Source organism: Rissa tridactyla, chromosome 3 (assembly GCF_028500815.1).
Source record: "Rissa tridactyla isolate bRisTri1 chromosome 3, bRisTri1.patW.cur.20221130, whole genome shotgun sequence".
Classification (NCBI taxonomy): domain Eukaryota; kingdom Metazoa; phylum Chordata; class Aves; order Charadriiformes; family Laridae; genus Rissa; species Rissa tridactyla.
The window spans coordinates 96,884,865-96,898,517 of record NC_071468.1 but is presented as its reverse complement, the minus strand read 5'-3'; positions in this window follow the sequence as shown (position 1 = coordinate 96,898,517).

Genomic DNA, 13,653 nt, shown 5'->3' with positions numbered 1-13,653 from the left:
CCAAATTGTGCAAAGATATCAAAGCAGAGTTATTAATACTCCTGAATCTCTACCAGCAGCTGTAGCAGATATCAGAATCTTTCTCAGCTTCTAAGAGAACTTGCCAACAGCTTCAGTTCCTTCAGTTTCTTTATATGTTCAAATAAGTTAAATGAAAATGTCTTTGCAATGACTTCAAACACTGAAGTGTAAATATTCCATTAAAATTTTGCAAAATGAAAGATCAGTTTTTAGCCTTGTACATTGTATTTTTATTCTTTAGTACCTTGCTTTAGAATCCAAATTTATGGGCTTTAACATTGTATGGAGAGAAAAAAGAATATAAAGCTTGGCTTTGGGGGCATATTTTGTCTCTGTCTGTTCCATTAGTCATTCTGTCTGAGGGCCAGATTCTTATCTACTGTAAATCAGAAGAGATTTCATGTAGCTGTTTACTGAGACAAAGATTTTGAGAGGAGTATTAGCTAGAAGTTATCTGCTCTCTCCTTTTTATGCCCCCATGTACACATACATTGTATGGTGTGTTGTAGTGTTGCAAAAACTGCTTTGGACTGCAGCTTTACCTATCTTTTAAAGTGCAAAATTTTAATCTGAATTAAATTCTATAATTTCAGATTTTGTTTCATGAATGTGAAAACCTCAGTATTTTGTTTCAGAAAAATAAAATATAACAATAAAACTAGTTATTTGCAAAGAACTTGGGAAACTCTTATCTGGATATATTCACTATACAAAGTGGAAAGCTCGTTTCATTCAGTAACACAACCTAATTTTCCTCAATAATATTAGAACTTTACAACTTATCTTTTCTATTTGAAGAGAATCAAGATAGAACTATAAGGCTAATCTGTACTGGGATCCTTATCATGCTGAAACCAATACAAGCCCTCTCACACCAGAAACTTTTTTTGTTGTTTTGTTGTTAGTTTTACCTTTTCTGACAGATTTTTGCTCTTCAAATGAGAAATACATTTTTTTACAACATTTCATACCTACACAAATCACAGACAAGTAGAATCATATCATAGATTCATAGAATACCAGGTTGGAAAGGACCTCAAAGACCATTTAGTCCAACCTTTCTTGGCATAAGCACAGTCTAGACAAGATGGCCCAGCACCCTGTCCAGCTGAATCTTAAAAGTAGCCAGTGATGGGAAATCCACCGCTTCCCCATGTCCAATTGGAACTTCCCCAGGAGCAACTTGTACCCATCACCCCTTGTCTTTTCCATGTAACTCCTTCTAAAAAGGGAGTTGCCATCTTCTTTGTAGCCACCCTTAAATACTGGAACATGGTGATAAGGTCTCCCCTAAACCTCCTTTTCTCAAGGCTGAACAAACCCAGTTCTCTCAGCCTTTCCTCATACAGCAGCCTTCCCAGTCCTTTGGTCATCTTTGTGGCCCTTCTCTGGACCCTGTCCTGCCTCTCCACACCTTTTTTGTATAGCAGAGACCAAAACTGAACACAGTATTCCAGGTGTGGCCTGACAAACACTGAGTAGAGTGGGACAATAACTTCTTTATCTCTGCTGGTGATGCCCTTGTTGATGCAACCCAGTATCCTGTTGACTTCCTTTGCTGCTGCAGCACACTGTTCACTCGTATTGAGCTTGTTGTCCACCAGGACCTGCAGGTCCTTTTCCACAAAGCTGCTGCTTATACACTTGTCCTTGTTGAACTTTGTAAGGTCCTTGTTAGCCCACTCTTCCAGCATATCCACGTCTTCCTGCAGGGTGGTTCTAACTTCCAAAGTGTCTACATCCCCACTGAATTTGTTATCAGGGTACACTTCATCCCATGATCCAGACCACTTATGAAGACATTAAATAGTGTTGGGCCCAATATCAGTCCCAGGGGATCCCACTTGTGACAGGTTCCCATTTTGAAAAGAAGCTATTTACCACCACCCTCTGATTGCGGCCTGTCAGCCAGTACCCCATGCACTGCACAGACCACTTTTCTAGACCATAATGCATCAGTTTCTGTAGGAGCAGGCTGTGGGGAACTGTGTCAAAAGCCTTGGAGAAATCCAGGAAGACAACATCTACTACTCACCCCACATCAACTGGTCAGGTTACTTTGTTGTAGAAGGCAATCGGGTTTGTCAAGCACGATTTGCCCTGGGTGAATCTGTGCTGGCTTTTCCTAACCATGTTCTTCATTTGACTTGTGATAGCTCCTAGGAGGATTCGTTCCACAACTTTCCCAGGGACTGAAGTAAAACTGATGGGCCTAAGATTTCCTGGATCCTCCTTCAAGCCCTTCTTTTAGATGGGGTGACATTAGCCTTCTTCTAGTCTTCTGGGACATCCCCCAGTGACCATGACTTCTCAAAGGTTATAGAGAGTGGCTTTGTAATGATGTCAGTCAGCTCTCTTAACAGCCTCAGGTGCATAACATCAGGACTCATCGATTTGTAGGGGTCAACTCTTGTAGTATTTTGCATACTAATGCGTCTTTCAGAGACAGTGGGTCTGTGTTTGCATCAACCTGGATTTTTTTTCCCAAGGCCTGGGGCCCAACAGTGCCGGTAAAGACAGAGGTGAAAGAACTGTTGAGAATCTCTGCCTTTTCAGCATTGTTGATGACTAATTCACCTCTCCTGTTTAACAGCGAGCCAGTATTTTCCTTCTGTTTCTGCTTGTTGTTTACGTGCCTGGAGAACCCCTGTAGTTTTTGACATCTCTGGACGATTTCAATTCAAGATGAGCTTTTGCTTTTCTACATGCATCTCTGCACACCCTGGCAATGCTTTTTTAGTTCTAAATGGGTATTTATCTGCTTTTCCACCTCTGGTACTCTTCTTTTTTGGTTTTGAGGAGACTCAGAAGCTTGCGGTTAAGATAACGGGATGTCTTGCTCCGCTTACTGCCTGTCCTGGTTTGAGGTAAAACAAAAACAATTTTCTGTTCAGGAATTTTACTCTTCAGCTAAGTCTCTTCGAACTAACTGAACTCTGAAATTAACAGCATGTTATAGAGACACTGTTCATTCTGAGTGATAAGACCTGATTATGACATGGAACGGTATGCAGGAATGGTATGCTCTTGGTTACACTTAACTGCTATATAAACCAGGGTCAGCTAACTTTGTTATTTGCCCCACTGGAGGGTCAGAAGCGGAAAAGCACAGAGGAGTCACACCTGTAGGGAGGATTGGACAGGACAGGTGTCCCAAAACTGACCAATGGGGTATTCCATCCCACCTGCATAATGCTCAGTGCAAAAGCTGAGGGATGAAAGGGTCAGTCCTCTTTCTTGAATGGCTGGCATCCAAGGAGGACTCTGTCTACTCGCCTGCCTTTGATCCTGATCCATGCGTTCTTGAATCTAGATCTGGAATCCAGCTCCTGTCCGTCACTGAGTCCAGTCTGGGACTCTCCCTGTGCCTGCTGGTGGCGCGATTGCCATCCTGGGAGCTTGATACGGTTTTGTATATATTATATATATTTCATTATTTTCTTATAAATATTATTTTATTAATTTATTAATATTTTCATTAAAGTAGTTTAGTTTTTTGTAAACTCATAAATCTCTTTATCTCTCTTCCCCCTTTCCTTGGAGAGAGGTGGGGTAGAGCATCTGTTGTTCATCTCAGTGGCCAGTCCAGCCCAAACCACTACACTTCCCTTCCCTTTAAAGGGGATGAACTGTTTTTGTGCTTCCAGGAGTGCATTCTAGAAAAACTCCCAGCACTTGCTAACTTCTTTATCCTCCATGGAAGCTTCCCATGGAACCCCTCCCAGCTGAGCTCTGAGCAAGCTGAAGTTTCCTCTTCTAAAATCTAACCACTTTGCCTTAGTAGTAACCTTCCAGGAACTTGATGGATTACACGTGAGCTGCTGTATTGTTCTTCCAATAAACATCTGGATAGCTGAAGTACCCATAAGAACCAGGTTCTGTTGATCCAAAGCTTGCTTAAGTGGCCCACATAATGCTTTGTTAGCCTTATCATCTTGGTTTAGAGGTTGGCAGCAGATACCTACTGTAATATCCCCCTTAGAGATGACCCCTCTGATCTTGACCAGAGGCATTTGATAGGAGTTCCACAATTGACATAGTTGACTTGTATACATTCAAGGTTCCTTTAACATAGAGCATGACTCCTCCTTGTCTTCTTCCCTGCCTGTCTACTCCTTCTTTCTCATCCTTGGACTGTGAATTATGAAACAGGACATTTAAAATGAAAAAAAAAACCAAAAAGAAACAAACTCTGGGACTCAATACAAGTAGAAAACATGTTTTTTCTTGGAGAAATAGTGGAAGCAGATAAATCTGATATGTGATGCCCAATTATAAGATGTATCTATAGAGGATGTATTGAAAATCCTTTGATCTGGATATCTTTCCAAGCGCTTTCTTTTAGAGGAAGTCTAATTCTCCCTCCTATCAAGTACATCTGTTTGATAGCTGCTTTTATAGTTACACTTGATTATTTTTTTCTAAATAAGCTTGCAAGCATTTTTGCCTATGTGCAAACTGTAATTAACTTTACTGAAGCACAGCAGTTTTAAAGGTACATGGCATTGACCCAGGATTTTTGAGAAGAGCTGCAGAGTTCAGTTATGTCTACCGTTAGTAAAGCTTTTATTGTATTCATATCCAAAGATTTTGCCCTTTCACTGATTTAGATACATCTCTATTTCATGAGGTCAGGAATCCTGAAGTAATCTCTAACCTGCAGTAATAAATAAAATTTCAGAAAAGCTGACCCAAATTATTTACTGTATGAGCAGGGATTTCTTCAACTCTTTAAAGATGTGACTGTGAGTTACAGACTGAAGTATTATTATGTATATTTTGGTGCCCATATGTATAGTTTTTCTTGAGTATTTTCTGCTTTTTATATGATAGTGGTGGATTTGTACTGAAAATGTTTGACTTTCTAAAATGTAAACAAAACCTAACCAAATAGTCATACAAACCTAAAAATAGTTTGTAACTACATTCTCAGTGATTTCTGTGACCGCTGATTTACTCATAGAAAAACTATATAATTACAGAAAAAACCCAAACAGAAACCTATGCACAAGTCAGAAACATACAAAGAGAAATATGAAAATGAACAGGCTTCAGAAAAAACAAACAAACAAACTACAAAATGTGTCAGGGGCTTCAATAATGTTTTGTAATAATTTTCAGCATAAGATTGACAGTTCACTGTTGAGATCACTGCCCAACTTCTACCAACTGGAAAAAATTACGAAAACCACAGTTTTGTGATTTGAATTAGAAGGTCTAGATTTTCATGGAGACGCAAATACTTAGAAAGTTTGTATTTCTGTTGTATATTGAGTTTACCCATACAGGCTGTGTTGTATAATAAGGACTGAAATTCAGATAAAAGTGAGCAGGCGAGTCAATAGTGATCAGACTAACAGTGATATTAAATTGTAAAAATTGTTGCATGAAGTCTGCATAGTACACTTGCAATAATTAATTTAATATAAAATTAACAGTGAACTAATAAAATGTTAATTATTACAAAAATCACATAAGTAAGACTTTGTAAAGTTCTGCCAAATTGAAACATTAGAATGAAGATTGAGAAAAGTAAATACAATGCCAGGTTTTGATATTTTTTTCAAATATTAGTAATTCTGGTTTTTTTCCTTGTGAACAGATGGACTCAAACACATACTTAGAAAGAAGGGATTCTCTGAAGTAATTTATTTCTTGTAGCTGAAGTCTTTAAGGCAAAAACTGTGATACGGTCTCAAAAGCTAGCAACAACTGGCTTGTACTGCCTCCATTTTATAGTTTAATGAATTTTTTACACCTGTTGTCTTAGAAGCTATCCCCATGCACTTAGAAAGCAGTCATACCTGAGGGCTCTATACATAAACATACACTTGCCTGTTTCTCATAATAATATGACATAATGTTGCACAATAAGTGTTTCAAGGTTTCCCAGTGGTAATAATCTTACTGTCATGCAAGGATGCCTTGCCACTCCTCATTATTCCTCAGTTTCTTGCAGACTGTCACAGGCTTTGTGATAGAAAGACTGTTGAGTCTCTCTTCCCATATATTAGAGGGAAGCACGGTTTGTTTGTGTTGTTTGGGTTTTTTTTGGCGTAGGGGTCCCCTTAGTCATTTATAGGAATGATGGTGTATGTTTGCTGAAAAGGGAAAGAAAAATGGGAATTTTGGGAGGAAAATTTCTCCGAACCTTTTAATGTAGTTAAAGCAAATGAAAAATTGCATGCATAGCATTGTCTGTCTATCTTATCTCTCTTGCAGGCATGTGTTTCTGTATGTATGTATGTATTTTTAAAAGTATTTACACATTTTGAAATATATTGTATTTGTTCTGCTGGTAATACACAAATGGTGATACAATACTTAGAATAGTAAGCATTGCATTGGTGAGTGCAATGGTGAGTATAGCTTGTTTGGTGATTTTTGGTGAGTATAGCTTGTTTAAATATTTATTTCACTCAAAGCAATATCTGTGGAGTGTCTTCAGTAAATTAGTTTCTTTCCTCAGAGTTTGCAGTGGTATCAGAGTTTCTTTTTTGGTAGGCATATTTAAAAAATGGTGTTAGTATTATAAGTTTTTAACTGCATCTATATGTGTGCTGTGAACTAATTGATTTCAGCTTCAGACACTTTATCAGCACATTTAAAAGCGGTCATACTTCTTACATGGTCCATTTAACTCCTGCTGCATACTTAAGACTAGCCCAATCAATTCACCATTTTATAAAGGATAGGTCAGTGAAGAAACTATTAGCTAGGCAGAACCATTACTATATTACAAAGTCCTACCATTTTAACAACTTAGCAGTATAAATAATCAGGTAAATTAAGGCATTCATTGTTGTCATGACAAATAAAGTATTTTTTATCTTTTTGTTAACTATTATGTATATGCGAAAGCTTAATATTTCCTCTTTCAGCCTCCTTATTGAGAGTGGACTTCTGAAATCTGCATCTCTGACATTTGCACCACATTTGAACTCTTTTAATTGTGAAATGTATATTGTGATGGAAACAAAAATGATCAAAAAGAAGTATCTATTTTCATGTTGTATGGTTTTTTGTAGCAAAGGAATCAATTGTACGGTAAGTCACTAAGGTTACATATATTTTAAGGTAAAAAGACTCTCATCAGAAACATAATCAGTTAAAATATTTTTCCTCTTAAAATAGTTAAAAAGTATGTATATTGCTAAGATCGTAAAGACTTTTTCTATCTTTTAGAGTTTTCTTTTTTTTTTTTTTCCTTAGATGGATGAAACAAAACCCACAGATCATTGATGGAAATGTCATTTACACATTACTACTTTATACTTTGAGTTCCTTTCTGGATGTGACTGACCACCTACTTAGCATAATAAATTGTCTTTCTTTTACGGCAGATGTGGTAGTTAAGGCTAAAGAAGTGGGTAGTATTTTAATGTATTTATTGTTAATCTGTGCTACTTAGTCTAACTTCTTATTTGTGCCTAAAAACTAGGAGTGTAGTGGTTACAAAAACTGGAGTCTGGCAAAGTACTGAATTTCCTTTAACTTTTATTAAAAAAAAAAAAAAAGTGTATCCTTCTTCCAGGTTCCTAAATGTTAATCCATTTTGATAGAGTTTGAATCGAGTGACCAAAGTGAAACCAAAGGAGTATAGTGAAAAAAATCAGTTCCAAGTAACTAAGTTGCACATTCCTTGTGGTTAACCGAAAAAGGATGATTACATCAGGATTTCATGGCATCTATCTAAATAGATAGGGTAGCTATACTTTATCAAGACAGGTGTTTGTTATGCCTGAGAGGCAATATGACACCTTGTTCTACAGCCTTTTAAAAGGTTATGGATTATTTTTTCATATCCAGTAAAGTTTATTTTATTGAAACATCGAATCTTAAGATGACTTCTCAGTGCTGCATTTGCAAACTATCATTGAGATGTTCTGTGTACTTTCTTGTTGCACCCACCAAATACCTTTCCTGAAATTGGCTCTCATTATTAATCCTGCCACTGGATGGACAATATTGGAGAAATTATCTTTGGTTTAATCTAAGGGCCGAATCCCACAGTATGTAATATGTGGTATAATCATATCATCTACAAAAAGGTCCTGGCTTGCTTTAGTGAGGTAATCTGTATGCCACTGTTTGAATACCAAATTGCAAGATCTTCATTGAATTTTGCATCTTTAAATATTCTACGGCAGAAAAAAATTTTCAGTGCTTCTGTTATACTAGAAGTACACTGTAATGGGCTTGCTTGTTTATTCTTCCTCATTTTCAACATTCAAAGGAATTTTTAAATTGATTACTAAAGCCTTGTTTCAGTCCAGGTAACCCAAATTGCTTGCCTCAAGTGTCTAAATTGTGAGCCTGAATTTCTGTACTACACTCTACAGTCAGTGGAACAGAACTGCCCCTTCCAGAGAGCGATCATGGCAGACTGACCAACAGATTAGTGAGGGTTGCGTAGAAGTTATGTGAATTTGTAATTATTGTTCTTTTACATGGTTCTGGAAGCATTTCATAGAGAATATGTTATTTATTTTTTAGAATAAAAAATATCTTATTCATGAAGGCACTGATCTATACTTGATGCTATGATGTCATAGAATCATAGAATCATAGAATTGCTGAGGTTGGAAGGGACCTTTAAGATCATCAAGTCCAACCTTTAACCTACCCTGACAAAAGCCACTTCTAAACCATGTCCCTAAGTGCCCCATCTACCCTTTTTTTAAACACCTCCAGGGATGGTGAATCCACCACCTCCCTGGGCAGCCTATTCCAATGTTTAATAACCCTTTCAGTGAAAAAATGTTTCCTAATATCCAATCTAAACCTCCCCTGACATAACTTGAACCCGTTTCCCCTCGTCCTATCACTTGTCACCAGGGAGAAGAGGTCAGCCCCCATCTCTCTACGACGTCCTTTCAGGTAGTTGTAGAGGGTGATAGGGTCTCCCCTCAGCCTCCTCTTCTCCAGGCTAAACAACCCCAGCTCCCTCAGTCGTTCTTCATAAGGTTTGTCCTCCAGACCCCTCACCAGCTTTGTAGCCCTTCTCTGGACACGCTCCAACACCTCAATGTCCCTCTTGTAGCGAGGGGCCCAAAACTGAACGCAGTACTCGAGGTGGGGCCTCACCAGTGCCAAGTACAGGGGGATAATCACTTCCCTAGTCCGGCTCACCACACTATTCCTGATACAGGCTAGGATGCTGTTGGCCTTCTTGGCCACCTGGGCACACTGCTGGCTCATATTCAGCTGGCTGTCAACCAACACCCCCAGGTCCTTTTCTGCTGGGCCGTTTTCGAGCCACTCTTCCCCAATCCTGTAGCGTTGCATGGGGTTGTTGTGACCCAAGTGCAGGACCCGGCACTTGGCCTTGTTGGACCTCATACCACTGGTCTCAGCCCATCGATCCAGCCTGTCCAGATCCCTCTACAGAGCAGACCGTCAAGCAGATCAACACGCCCGCCCAGTTTAGTGTCATCTGCGAACTTACTGAGGGTGCATTCGACCCCTTCATCCAGATCATTGATAAAGATATTAAAGAGAACTGCCCCAGCACCGAGCCCTGGGGGACGCCACTTGTGACCGGACACCAACTGGATTTAACTCCATTTACCACCTCTCCCTGGGCACGGCCATCCAGCCAGTTTTTTACCCAGCGAAGAGTACACCTGTCCAGGCCATGAGCAGCCAGTTTCTCCAGGAGAATGCTGTGGGAAACAGTGTCAAAAGCTTTGCAAAAATCCAAGTAGATAACATCCACAGCTTTTCCCTCATCCACTAAGTGGGTCACCTTATCATAGAAGGATATTAGGTTTGATAGGCATGACCTGCCCTTCACAAACCCATGCTGACTGGGCCTGATCACCCTGTTCTCCTGCATGTGCCGTGTAATGGCACTGAGGAGGATCTGTTCCATGATCTTCCCAGGCACCGAGGTCAGACTGACTGGCCTGTAGTTCCCTGGATACTCCTTCCGTCCCTTCTTGTGGATGGGTGTCACATTTGCTAACCTCCAGTCAGCTGGGACCTCCCCGGTTGTCCAGGACTGCTCATAAATGATGTAAAGTGGCCTGGTGAGCACTTCCACCAGCTCTTTCAATACCCTTGGGTGGATCCCATCCGGCCCCATAGATTTGTGCACCTCCAGGTGCTGAAGCAGGTCCCTCACCGTTACCCTTTGGATTACAGAGGCTTCATTCTGCTCCCCATCCCTGTCTTCTAGCTCAGGGGGCTGGGTACTCAGGGAACAACTGGTCCTACTGCTGAAGACTGAGGCAAAGACTGCATTAAGTACCTCAGCCTTTTCCTCATCCTTGTCAATGAACCTTACTTAATGCAACTATCGGGAAAGCAAATTGAAGTGTTTCAGATACATTATTGGCTAGGAAATGATGCAAAAATAAGCACAGAATTTGTTCTTGACACTACGGGAGTGCTTAATTTTTGTAGTACTACTGATGCTTTCCAGTGCTACTTACAAATTGTCTCATTAAAACTGAGAGGTAATTCTTTTCCTAACATAAAGGACGGTGACAGATTTTGCTTTAAATGAGCATTACATGCTTTAACAATTACCATTGTCCCAACTTCAGCTTCTAATTTCATCCCTTTTGTAGAGCCAAAAGAATGAGTGAAATTGTTGTACAAAAATTACCACTGAAGAATATTTAAATTTCCCAAATCCATCTTTCATTCCAACATTTTAGTTCATTTTATTATTTTAACTGAATTTGTCAAAGTTCAAAATCCAAGAAAGACACAAGCCATTTAGGTTAGTCTGGGGATTTTCACTTCGTATAACACGACAGTTTAAAGCCCTGAGGTCATCCAACAATTCTACAAAGGAAATCTTATTAGTCACACATGGTCTACACAAGAAAAGGCTCACTATTAGAAAGATGAAGGGAAAGAAGTGACGGTCTAATTTCACTCACATTCTTAGATCATGTCATTCCCCTCATTGCATTTTTAGAAAAGATGCATACACAGGAGTCTCTTGATTTTTCTCCGTAATGGAACTGAGTCTGATGAATAATTTCACCACCTACAGTGCTTAAAATTGCTGCTATCTTTCCTTTAAAAATTTTGCACAATGTCTCCTTCAGATTAGTGCTGTGACTTACTGTTTCTTCAAAAATTATTCCTAGATCAAAAAGAAACATTTCTAGAGCCATCTTACCTTGCTTTTCCTTTTATTATCTTATGGCGACTTTTAGTCTTGTCTTCTTTTTTATTTGAATCATATATAGTAACTGTCTTCCCTACATACCTTTTTATATATTTTAAATCTTTTTACCATGGTAGAAGACACAGCAGATTATTAGTTATAGTGATTTTATTATTATGCCTTAAATTTTACCATATTATTTCAGTCCATACACTTTATGTAGGTAATTACGAGAGAGATTAAGTTCCAGAATATAGTCATATGTATCTTAACATTTATTTCTAATTGTTTCATCCCATTGGAGACATGCAAATTAGAAAAAGCTTCAGTTACACCAAAGGAGATGTTTTATAACATCTTCGGCTGCGGTTGAATGTTTTGAATCAATAAATCACTGTCAGCACTCCAAACTTTTATAGTTCCTAGCTAACCTTTCAACACCAATTAGTTGCTACATTTTAGATTTTATACGGGTTTATGGGGAAGGTGGGCAATGACATAGTTGCTTATTGCTGACCATGGTTTGGGAACCGATAATTAGACTCCTGTGAATCCTTTATTCTGAGCCTGACATCAACACCTCCTTCGGCAAGAAGGCTGACATGAACATCCTGGATGGCTTCTATGTCCACAGTGATTCATATCTTTAGAGGGAGTATCATTTTGAAGCTCACCTTTACCTGTGAAGCAGTTTAAAGGACATGTAATGTAACCTCCACCTCAATCAGTATTTAAACATGCAAAATTTAAATTTTGCTATTTAAGAATACTTGATTTAAGTAAGATTGTCTGTTTATTTTTTCTCTTGCAGATGAAATGTGGAGTGGTTGAGATTGATTCTTTTTCAATGACTGTTTTTAATTACAGTATTATAAGATTATATTATGACTGCAACCTTACCAAATTCAGCCTTTCAGCTTCACAACCTTTATCTTATCTTATCTTATCATCTTATCTTATCTTATCTTATCTTATCTTATCTTATCTTATCTTATCTTATTCCCTTTTACAACAGGCTGAGCTTATCTAGTTCTTGGTCCAAAAGATGCAGAATATCACTGCAAAGAGAATTATTTATGAAATTTTAAAAGCTAATTCCTATGAAACATGCATTATGAATTTGAATGTACGATGCAAACAATAGGTAAGTGGTAAAGGCAACGCTGTTGTTCAGAGACACATAATGAAAACATCTTGGAAACTCAGAACACTGAAAAATTTATTCTTCTGCAAGTGTCTTGTTGTTACCCACCAAATAGTATTAGCCATTCCACCATCATTGCTGGTACAACATATCATGTGATTATTTTCTATTTTTTTTTTTTTATATATGCTCAAATTATAAGATTGACAAATAAAAGCAAACCAGGCTTTTGGATGATAGTGGAAGTGTGTAGCTTCAAAAGGAAGGAAATCTGTATTGACATAGATATCTTTACGTTCTCTCATGCTTCCAGCTTTGGACATGCTTCCAACTTCTATCAAATGTTTCTATGAAATGTTCTCTGGCTGAGGAAAAAAGAGTGGGTTAGAAACATAAAAGCAACAGAGAAGAATTTGGCAAAATGGATTGCCCTGTGGCAATCAGCCACAGTTACGCACTGTTAGCTTGATAGATGCCATATTTCAAATACTGGGCATTATTTTTAACAATCATTCACCAATTGCTTCCCTACTTCCTTTACTGTCCTGGAGGTGAAATTAGGAGGGTAGCTGAGTATGGGGCAATAGCTTCCTCACCTTTAGTTATAACAGCTATGTAGTCTTGACAAGCTACTGATAAACCATTATATTTCCTGGATGAAAACCAGAGAGAATTAGAGGCAGGAGAAAAGGATAGACATAAAGGGTAGAAGACAATGGGAGCCTTCAGATAAGTAGATATGGATGGATAGATGTAAGGGGATTCCTGTATAGCCTTTTAGCACTCTTTTCAACTCCTGCTCAAGACTTTTAAGGTGATTTCATATTGTATGATTTTAATGAGGTAAATGAGAGTTTTTACATCAGCACAGGTAATACTGAATTGCAAAGGATGTATAGAAACTCAAGTGTGTGATGTCAGCAAAGCCTAAAATTCTTCCTTCCCAAAAGATACTGTATTAAGTGTGTAGGCTGTAAACAACAGTAACAGTTCTTGAAGTGGAAACATGAAACTTCACCTTTTCATCTTCAAAAACCTCACAGCTTTTTCTTCTAAGCTTCATAAAATTTCTCCTTTTCTTGTAGGTCAGCCAGTGAACAATTAAAAAAAACCCTGTCCTAAGTGTTCTGATTCTACTTTTTAAAAATTTAGGCTCATATAACAAGCTTTTTAGGAACCTCTACTTAAAATGTGGACAGAAGGGAAAATAAGAAAAGGTGGCAGCTTGTAGAGTCCAAGAGAAGAAACCGACAGAACAAGCGAGTTACACAAGTCATCACCGTTGGTGATTGCAATGCTAAGACTAAGGCAAATAAAATGGCAATGAAGTTAAGCAATACTGTCATTCAGATCAGTTAGTGAG